Here is a 10,366-nt window from a genome sequence, read left to right as displayed (position 1 = left end):
TTCATCCATGTTCCTGCAAAGGACATGAGCTCATTCTTTTTTATGGCTACACAGTATTCCATATGTATATGTGCCACATTTTCTTTATCCAGCCTATCCTTGATGGACATTTGGGTTGGTTCCAAGTCTTTGCTATTGTGAATAGTGCTGCAATAAACATGCATGTGCATGTGTTTTTATAGAATGATTTATAATAGTTTGGGTAGATACCCAGTAACGGGATTGCTGGGTCAAATGGTATTTCTGGTTCTAGATCCTTGAGGAATCACCACACTGTCTTCCACAATGATTGAACGAGTTTACAGTCCCACCAACAGTGTAAAAGTGTTCCTATTTCTCCACATCCTCTCCAGCATCTGTTGTTTCCTGACTTTTTAATGATCGCCATTCTAACTGGAGTTAGATGGTATCTCATTGTGGTTTTGATCTGCATTTCTCTAATGACCAATGATGATGAGCTTCTTTGCATGTGTCTGTTGGCTGCATAAATGTCTTCTTTTGAGAAGTGTCTGTTCATATACTTTGCCCACTTTTTGATGGGGTTTTTATCTTGTAAATTTGTTTAAGTTCTTTGTAGATTCTGGATATTAGCCCTTTGTCAGATGGATAGATTGCAAACATTTTCTTCCATTCTGTAGGTTGCTGGTTCACTCTGATGATAGTTTCTTTTACTGTGCAGAAGCTCTTTAATCAGATCCCTTTTGGCTTTTGTTGCCATTGCTTTTGGTGTTTTAGTCAGGAAGTTTTTGCCCATGCCTATATCCCGAATGTTATTGCCTAGGATTTCTTCTAGAGTTTTTATGGTTTTAGGTCTTACATTTAAGTCTTTAATCCATCTTGAGTTAATTTATGTATAAGGTGTAAGGAAGGTGTCCAGTTTCAGTTTTCTGCATATGGCTAGCCAGTTTTCCCAACACCATTTATTAAATAGGGCATCCTTTCCCCATTGCTTGTTTTTTTCAGGTTTGTCAAAGATCAGATGGTGTAGATGTCTGGTGTTATTCCTGAGGCCTCTGTTCTGCTCCACTGGTCTATTATATATCTGTTTTGGTACCAGTAGCATGCTGTTTTGGTTACTGTACCCTTGTAGTATAGTTTGAAGTCAGGTAGCATGATGCCTCCAGCTTCGTTCTTTTGGCTTAGGATTGTCTTGGCAATGTGGGCTCTTTTTTGGTTCCATATGAAATTTAAAGTAGTTTTTTCCAATTCTGTGAAGAAAGTCAATGGTCGCTTGATGGGAATAGCATTAAATCTATATATTACTCTGGGCAGTATGGCCATTTTCAAGATATTGATTCTTCCTATCCATGAGCATGGAATGTCTTTCCATTTGTTTGTCCTCTTTTATTTTGTTGAGCAGTGGTTTGTAGTTCTCCTTGAAGAGGTCCTTCACATCCCTTGTAAGTTGGATTCCTAGGTATTTTATTCTCTTTGAAGTAATTGTGAATGGGAGTTCAGTCATGATTTGGATCTCTATTATTGGTGTATAGGAATGCTTGTGATTTTTGCACATTGATTTTGTATCCTGAGACTTTGCTGAAGTTGCTTATCAGCTTAAGGAGTTTTTGGATTGAGACAATGGGGTTTTCTAAATGTATAATCATGTCATCTGCAACCAGAGACAATCTGACTTCCTGTCGTCCCATTTGAATACTTTTTATTTCTTTCTCTTGCCTGATTGCCTTGGCCAGAACTTCCAACACTATGTAGAATAGGAGTAGTAAGAGTGGGCATCCCTGTCTTATGCTGGTTTTCAAAGGGAATGCTTCCAGCTTTTGCCCATTCAGTATGATATTGGCTGTGGGTTTGTCATAAATAGCTCTTACTGAGATATATTCCATCAATACCTAGTTTACTTGCTTCTCTAGTTCTCTTAATTGTGACATTAGGGAGTCGATTTTAGATCTTTCCTGGTTTCTCCTGTGGGCATTTAGTGCTATAAGTTTCCCTCTACACATTGCTTTAAATCTGTCCCAGAGATTCTAGTATGTTGTCTTTTTTCTCATTAGTTTTGAAGAAATTATCTATGCCTTAATTTTATTATTTACCCAGTAGTCATTCAGGAGCAGGTTGTTCAGTTTCCATGTAGTTTGGTTTTGAGTGAGTTTCTTAATCCTGAGTTCTAATTTGATTGCACTGTGGTCTGAGAGACTCTTTTTATGATTTCTGTTCTTTTACGTTTACTGAGGAATGCTTTACTTCTAATTATGTGGTCAATTTTAGAATAAGTGCTATGCAGTACTGAGAAGAATGTATATTCTGTTGATCTGGGGTGCAGAGTTCTGTAGATGTCTGTTAGGTATGCTTCATTCAGCACTGAGTTCAAGTCCTGAATAACCTTGTTAATTTTCTGTCTTGTTGATCTAATATTGACAATTGGGTGCTGAAGTCTCCCACTATTACTGTGTGGGAGCCTAAGTCTCTTTGTAGGTCTCTAGGAACTTGCTTTATGAATCTGCATGCTCCTGTATTGAGTGCATATACATTTAGGATAGTTAGCTCTTCTTGTTGCATTGATCCCTTTACCATTATGTAATGCCCTTCTTTGTCTTTTTTGATCTTTGTTGGTTTAAAGTCTGTTTTATCAGAGACTAGGATTGCAACCCCTGGTTTTTTTTTTTTTGCTTTCCATTTGCTTGGTAAATATCCCTCCATCCCTTTATTTTGAGCCTATGTGTGTCTTTGCACGTGACATGGATCTCCTGAATACAGCACACTGATGGGTCTTGACTCTTTATCCAGTTTGCCAGTCTGTGTCTTTTAATTGGGGCATTTAGCCCATTTACATTTAAGGTTGATATTCTTATGTGTGAATTTGATCCTGTCATCATGATGCTAGCTGGTTATTTTGCACATTAGTTGAATGCAGTTTCTTCATAGTGTCATTGGTCTTTATATTTTGGTATGTTTTTGCAGTGGCTGGTATCAGTTTTTCCTTTCCATATTTAGTGTTTCCTTCAGGAGCTCTTGTAAGGCAGGCCTGGTGGCGACAAAAATCCCTCAGCATTTGCTTGTCTGTAAAGGATTTTATTTCTCCTTTGCTTATGAAGCATAGTTTGGCTGGATATGAAATTCTCGGTTGAAAATTCTTAAGAATACTGCATATTGGCCCCCACTCTTCTGGAATGTAGGGTTTCTACAGAGAGATCCATTGTTAGTCTGATGGGCTTCCCTTTATGGGTAACCTGACCTTTCTCTCTGGCTGCCCTTAACATTTTTTTCCTTCGTTTCAACCTTGGTGAATCTGATGATTATGTGTCTTGGGGTTGCTCTTCTTGAGAAGCATCTTAGTGGTGTTCTCTGTATTTCCTAAATTTGAATGTTGGCCTGTCTTGCTAGGTTGGGTAAGTTCTCCAAGATAATATCCTGAAGTGTGTTTTCCAGTTTGGTTCCATTGTCCCTGTCACTTTCAGGTACACCAATCAATTGTAGTTTTGGTATTTTCACATAGTCCTTGTGTTCTTCTCTAAGCTGGTTGTTCTGGTTAGCAGTTCCTGTAAACTTTTATTAAGGTTCTTAGCTTCCTTGTTGCAACCATTTTTAAAATTATCTAATGTTGTAAATCACTTTCTGGCCAAAATACCTAGAGTTTTAGTTTTCTGTACTAAACCTTGTCTGATGTGTATCTCATGTCCTTCTCTACTTAAAAACTTCAATCCTTATCCACTCTTTGTGGAAAGTATCCAAATAATTAGCATGATATTAATGGATCTATGTAACAATAAATACCTTACAATTATAGACGCATCTTTATTTTTCCATAAACTCATTCAGGTTTCCTCAAATTCATTTACCCTTAATCCAGTATATTTAGCAGCACACATACGTTTTCTTACATTTCTCTCCTAACTTGTTTATTAAAATTTATCTTCCTTCAAATTCTCATTCTTATTCTCCTCTAAAATGATAAACCTCCTATGATTATCCAACAAGAATTGATCTCTTTCTCACTTAAACTAATCTAGCATTTCTCTTTCTGTAGTATCATGTGAACTTCTTCAACACTATTCAATTTCAACTCAACATTGATGACTCTCTCCCTCAATTTGCATCACTGAGTACTGAACCCAATGATATGTCAGTACTCAGAATATATAGTGAGTACTGAACCATGGGCCAATCATTGTGCTAGGCACTGGAGTGAGGTATAAAAACACAATCTTTGTCTTAATGAACCTTATATCTTAGTAGGATTTAAGTAATCATTAAACAAATCAACCCTAAATAACTATAAAAATCTCAACTGATCAGTTTGATAAAGAGAAGCATGTGTTATGCTGTTACAGGAGAATGTATCTGGTTTGAGGGTTAAGAAAAGCTAGCTGTAGAAGTGACACTTGAGGTGATATCTAAAGGATGAACTGACACCAAATGTGATGGGGAGGAATACTGGTGACATGGTGTGTCAGTATGTCTGTTGCCAAACTGGCAACTAGTAAGGGAATGGAGCCCCTGCTCCTTCTTACAGGGAGCATTAGTAGCTGACAGATTCTAATGGAGTTTCCCCCTCACTTTACGTAGGAGATGGAGGAAGCACCTTGGGAATAGGGAATTACCCTTGGGAATAGGGAATTACCCTCATCAAAGAACACACTTTCCTTTCCAGAGGGGCTCACCACACCCATCCCTTTGAGTGTGTCTCTTCTAGTCCGCAGTTTTCTGTACACACACATACACACACACAGATTTGAGAGGATGATTGGATTAACTATGAGCAAAATAACAATGAAATATAATACATTTATTGAATACATACCAGGGCCCAGGCACATTTCTATTTATTTACATCTATGTTGGCATTTAATCTACACAATCACCCTATGGAGCATATTTAAAAAAAAAAAAAAAAGCACAGAAAATACCAAGACTTACAAAATTCTGATATAAGCTCCATTGAACATTCACCATGGATTAATATAACTGTTATATACACTTTTTATAGTTATTATTCTCATTTTACTGAGGGACAGGGAGATGAAGTGATTTGTTCATGGTTACATAGCTACTGGCCAGAACAGCATTTGAACCAGGCTGATTCAATACAGTACTTGTGCTATCAACCACTCTGTTGCTTTCTAGGACTGATTATGACCCTGCTTAATAAATCTCGCAGGGAGGCTTCTGACCTCCATTTTTGGGGTATCTCTTTAGAAAGTGGGTGCTTAGAAGCTCTTTGTTCACAGCTTTGAGTTCTAATCACTAATTCTGGGTAACAAAAAATTTGCACTCATCATTCTATTATGTATGAGACATTTTTGCCATCACTCAACACATTTCTGGGTTTTTGTCTTTTCAGGGTAATAGATGCTGATAAATGCATATTATGGAATATTAAAAATAATTAAAATATGATTAAGAATGTGTGCTTTGTGGATAATGTATTATTTTGGATAATTACAGAATTACTAACTTCCATTAATTTGGAATGGTAAGAATGAACCGAACTATAGTAAAAATCTGAACTATAGTAAAAAAGAATATATATATGTAAATATATATATTAATCAAGAATGAATGAGTAAATATCACCAACATCATTTTGCTGACAAGAACATCAGCATAATGAACAGCATTTCTGTTATAGATGTGCGTTGTAGAAAAATAATCTTGCCACACTCTTACAGATTCCTGTCATTATGCGAAAAATGTAGAAGCAGCATGGTTTTAAACAGGTCCTGCACTGAATTCTAAAAAAGGATTTCCCTAAAGGAGCATAAGGGTGTTAGTAACACCTCTAAACCCTATGCAAAATTTGTGTTAATTTGTGTACATGTGTTTTACTGGGAGAAAGAGTTCATTGCTCTAAGTTTCTGGAATGGTTCCCCTAAAAGGTTAAGAAATGCTGATGCAACATAGCGACATACTTATCAACACTAAACAAATCTAAGACACTATATTCATTCATAATTATAAGAAAAGCATTCATCATTCTCTATTAAATAAAAAAATAATGTATAGACTAATAAAGCATTAAAATAAGCATTGATTTACACACCTTTGTTATGAATGAAGTCAAGATGAGCCTCAGGCAGATTGATCCCGTGGAACTGATTTCCTGGCAGCAAAATTTTCCCTGTATCAGCAGCTCATTTTTGCTTTTTTCCTTTATTCTTGTATCTTTTTATTTGAGGTGATTTCAAGTGAGATAAAGTTCTGAGATCTAATTTTTCTTAAGGTTAAATGTTCAGTTTAAGGTTAAATGTTAAATAAAAAATCCTGAAACCTGTTACATTCCCCCGCAAATCTAATTTTCAGAAGGTGTAATTATTGAAGTCTCAGTCATAGTAGAGATAACATAGAATAATCTGATGGATAGTCATCTTCATAGCACAAAATTGGTACTTATTCTTAGGTAATGTTAAAAGGTTCATTGATAATAATATTGTTTGTTTTTGAGATTATTTTGTCATCTACTAATTTGTATGACTGACGAAAAATAAATTTGTCTTACAATCAAAAGCAAACATGTAAAAGTAATATATACATATACACAAGATAAGGAATACATTTTAAAATAATTTTAATACATGATATGTTAATGTCAAACTTCACAGATGACACTCATTAATGAAATTTCAGAAAAATAGACCAACCTACACAATACACCAGATATAATATATTTGCCTTATTTCTATTTCTGAATAATCTGAATAATCTAGTACTCAAAATGTCTTTTTTTCCCCCCAAAGTTTAGGATTGCTTTTCTGTGAAGAATGTCATTGGGATTTTGATAGGGATTGTATTGTATTTGCAGATTGCTTGGGTAGTGTAGACATTTTAACAATATTAATTCTTCTAATCCATGAGCACAGGATATCTTTCCATTTATTAATATCTTCTTCAATTTCCTTTATCAATGTTTTATAGTTTTCATTATAGAGATACTTCATTTCTTTGGTTAAATTTATTCCTGGGTATTTTATTTTGTTGTAGCTATTGTAAATGGGATTTCTTTTTCATATATTTTACTGTTGTATATAGAAATACTACTGATTTTTGTATGATTTTGTATTCTGCAACCATACTGAATTTGTTCATTAGTTCTAACAGTCTCTTGGTGGAGTCCGTAGGGTTTTCTATACAGAAGATAATGTCATCTGCAAACAGGAACACTTTTACTTGCTCCTTTTCAATTTGGATGCCCTTTATTTCCTTTTCTTGCCTAACTGCTCTGTCTACAAGTTCCAGTTCTATATTAAAAAGAAGTGGTAAAAGTAGGCAACCTTGTCTTCTTCCCAATTTTAGAGAAATAGCTTTTAACGTTTCCCTGTTCAGTGTTATGTTAACTCTGGGCTTGTCATATATGGCCTTTATTGTGTTGAGATACGTTCCTTCTACATATAATTTGTTGAGGATTTTTACCATGAAGTCAAGTTGAATTTTATTGAATGCTTTTCCTGTGTCTATGGAGATGATAATTTTTGTACTTCATTCTATTAATGTAATGTAATGTAATGCAAATCAATGTTTATTGATTTGCATATGTTGAGCCATCTTTGCATCCCTAGGATAAATTCCTGTTTAACCTAATGGGTGATCTTTTTGATGTGCTGTTGAATTCACTTTGTTAGTAGTTTGTTGATGTTCATCAGGGATATTGTCCTGTAGTTTGCTATTTTTGTTATGTGCTTGTCTGGTTTTGATATCATGGGAATTTATTTTATTTTTTACATCTACAGATAAAATTATATATATTTACCATATACAACATGATGTTCTGAAGTATATATACATTGTGGAATTACTACATTTGGCTAACATGCATTACCTCACGTAGTTATCAATATACATATTTCAAAATAAACAAAATCTAAGATGTGTTATTTAGCTAAACTTATTTCTGCCAAAAGGATTTCAATTAGTATCATTTAAAGATTTTGCTGAGGAAAAAAAAGTTTTCAAACTTAAGTGCTGAAAGCAATGAGACTCTTTTATTCTGTAATTTTTTTTTAACCATACCAGACAAACGTGTTTTATTAAAAAAGAAACAAAATAATAACGTTTAATAAGAAAGTCTGATTAAATTCAATATTAACTCAAACTCTTAAAAATTTTCTGGAAAAGTCAAAAGGGTACATCACAGAAAAGCAGGCAGCTGCTGACAATTCTTTGGTGGAAAAGTAAGTTGCATACTTACCCAAGCTGCCCAAATGATTATCAAGCCAAGTTTGTTTTTCAAAAATAGGTTGTAAGATATATCAAAGAAACTATACAATACAAAAAGTTAACAATATGACAATACACATAAATAATGTTTAAAATAAGCCTTTAAATCCTAGAAAACTAAAATGGGAAGAACTTACTGAAGGGTAACATACATAAAATAACGCCTAATAGCAAGGAAAAATTCTAAACATTTTTCCCAATGACTGACTAAGCTTCAAAAGACAGCTTAGAAAACAATTAACATGTAGTTTTCCTTTTTTCCTAGCCAATTCAGTTCTACTTAGATAAATCTGGCTACCAATCAAGACATATATAAATTATTTTTTTTTCTACTCAATTACTACCATTTTTTTCTTTTTCACCTTTTCCCTAATTTTCTCTAGTAACACTTTTCCTTTGGTTTGATGAGTTGAACTCAAAAGGTTTAGTACCTAAAATGAGTATCAACTCTTATTGGAATGGCACTTGGGAAATGCCATTCTAGAAAACGCAAATGTTTAACCGAGGTGCTTGTCATAAAGTTAAGCATCCATTCTCAACATGACAATGTCTCCCATGTTAGTCACTAGATTAATGGCTGCTCTTGGCTAGATTACATGACCCTGCATAATACTGTAATGCTCCCTGGTGAGGTACCGCAGAGCTATGTGCACAAACACCTACTCATTTAAGCTTTCAATAAATAGAAAGCATCGTTTTCAACCATTGCAGTAGAATAAATTAAAAATAATGCATTTCTATTAGTCTGCTTTGCTTCTTGAGCTAGCTTGGAGTGCTGTTTGTGACACAGAAGACACAATAGTTAATTAGTGGCAACTCCAAGCTCTTTAGACTTCAACACTTCTCGTTCTTCATGCCTCAGCACTTTTTTTTGCAGTAATAATGGTATTCTTCACTAGCATCACCACTGTTATGGGGCCAACACCTCCAGGAACTGGAGTGATATAACCAGCTTTTTGTCTGACTCCTTCAAAATCCACATCTCCAACTAACTTGGGTTTGCAGTTATGGGATCTTGAACTCTATTTATTCCCACATTAATGATGGCTGCTCCTTCCTTGATCATATCTGCTGTGATGAGATTTGGAATGCCTGCAGCAGATATTACAATATCTGCAAGAATGGTATATTTCTTCAGCTGCTCTTTGGGAGTGTATCCATGAAATATTGTAACAGTAGCATCACCTCTGGGACCTTCATGCACCCCATCTGTGTGCAGTAACATTGCAATTGGCATTTTGACATTTTTGACCTTCCGGTCACAACCACATTCTTCTCTAGGGTGTGAATGCCAGTTCGCTTAATTATTTCCCACACACCCCATGGGGTAGCCGGTAACGTGGCATACTGGTCCAAACACATTCGCCCTACATTAATTACATAAAGTCATCGACATCCTTGTCTGGAGAAAGGCATTACATGTCTGTCTATCATCAATATGCTCTGGAAGAGGCAGCTGAATAAGGCCATCTACATTATTATTCAGTTTATTGATTAAATTCAACAATTCTTCCTTTGAAATTGAAGCTGGTTTCATAATCGTCTCACCGTTGATTCCCACATCTGCAGCTGCCCTGGTTTTGTTAGGACGTGAGTTACTTGCAGGATTCTCACTGACCAGGATCATGCTCAGTTGTGGCCATTTGTTACCTGAGGCCACCCAGTCTTCCACCTCCTGCCGCACTTCCTACTTGATCTGCTGGGCCAGTTTCCTTCCAGAAATGACAACAGCTTCATTTCGAACTGCCCGGAGGTGGAAGGGGTGAGGGCGGAGGGAGCAGCGCTGACATGAGGAAGCGGCAGCCATAGCCCGGGCGGTGACCTCGCCAGGAGGACTATTGTGTAATTTTCTATCAGACCTTCAAAGTATTTTTATTCTCTTTCTTGTATTTTAGTAGTTACAAATATTTTCTTGGTCATTACTGATTTTTATTCCCTATATTGTGGTGGAAATGTTTATTCTTATATGTGGATTTTTGCATTTTCAGGTTAAAATCTTACTTGGTGAAATCTCATTTTTTTTTTCCAGAGTTAAGCACAAAAGGGGAAAGATCAGTCTATAATAGAACGATGTAGTCGAACCTTAGCAGAAAAATATCTGGCAGTAGAAACAGAGGTGCCTCTCTGAGAGCTAAAGGTTATGTTTTCACTCTAAGCTATCTATTCTCCATCACTAACGAAGTTGAAAAAGAACTTTCTA

The 10,366-nt window shown here is 35.5% G+C and overlaps 1 pseudogene; it reads right to left on the bottom strand.

Annotated features, from left to right (window-relative positions):
• Nucleotides 1-8,968: 8,968 nt before the first annotated feature.
• LOC129041359 (bifunctional methylenetetrahydrofolate dehydrogenase/cyclohydrolase, mitochondrial-like) lies at nucleotides 8,969-9,973 on the bottom strand (annotated as a pseudogene).
• Between the last annotated feature and the right edge of the window lie 393 nt (nucleotides 9,974-10,366).

Source organism: Pongo pygmaeus, chromosome 6, assembly GCF_028885625.2.
Source record: "Pongo pygmaeus isolate AG05252 chromosome 6, NHGRI_mPonPyg2-v2.0_pri, whole genome shotgun sequence".
In the NCBI taxonomy this organism is placed as follows: domain Eukaryota; kingdom Metazoa; phylum Chordata; class Mammalia; order Primates; family Hominidae; genus Pongo; species Pongo pygmaeus.
This window is presented reverse-complemented; position numbering and strand designations above follow the sequence as displayed.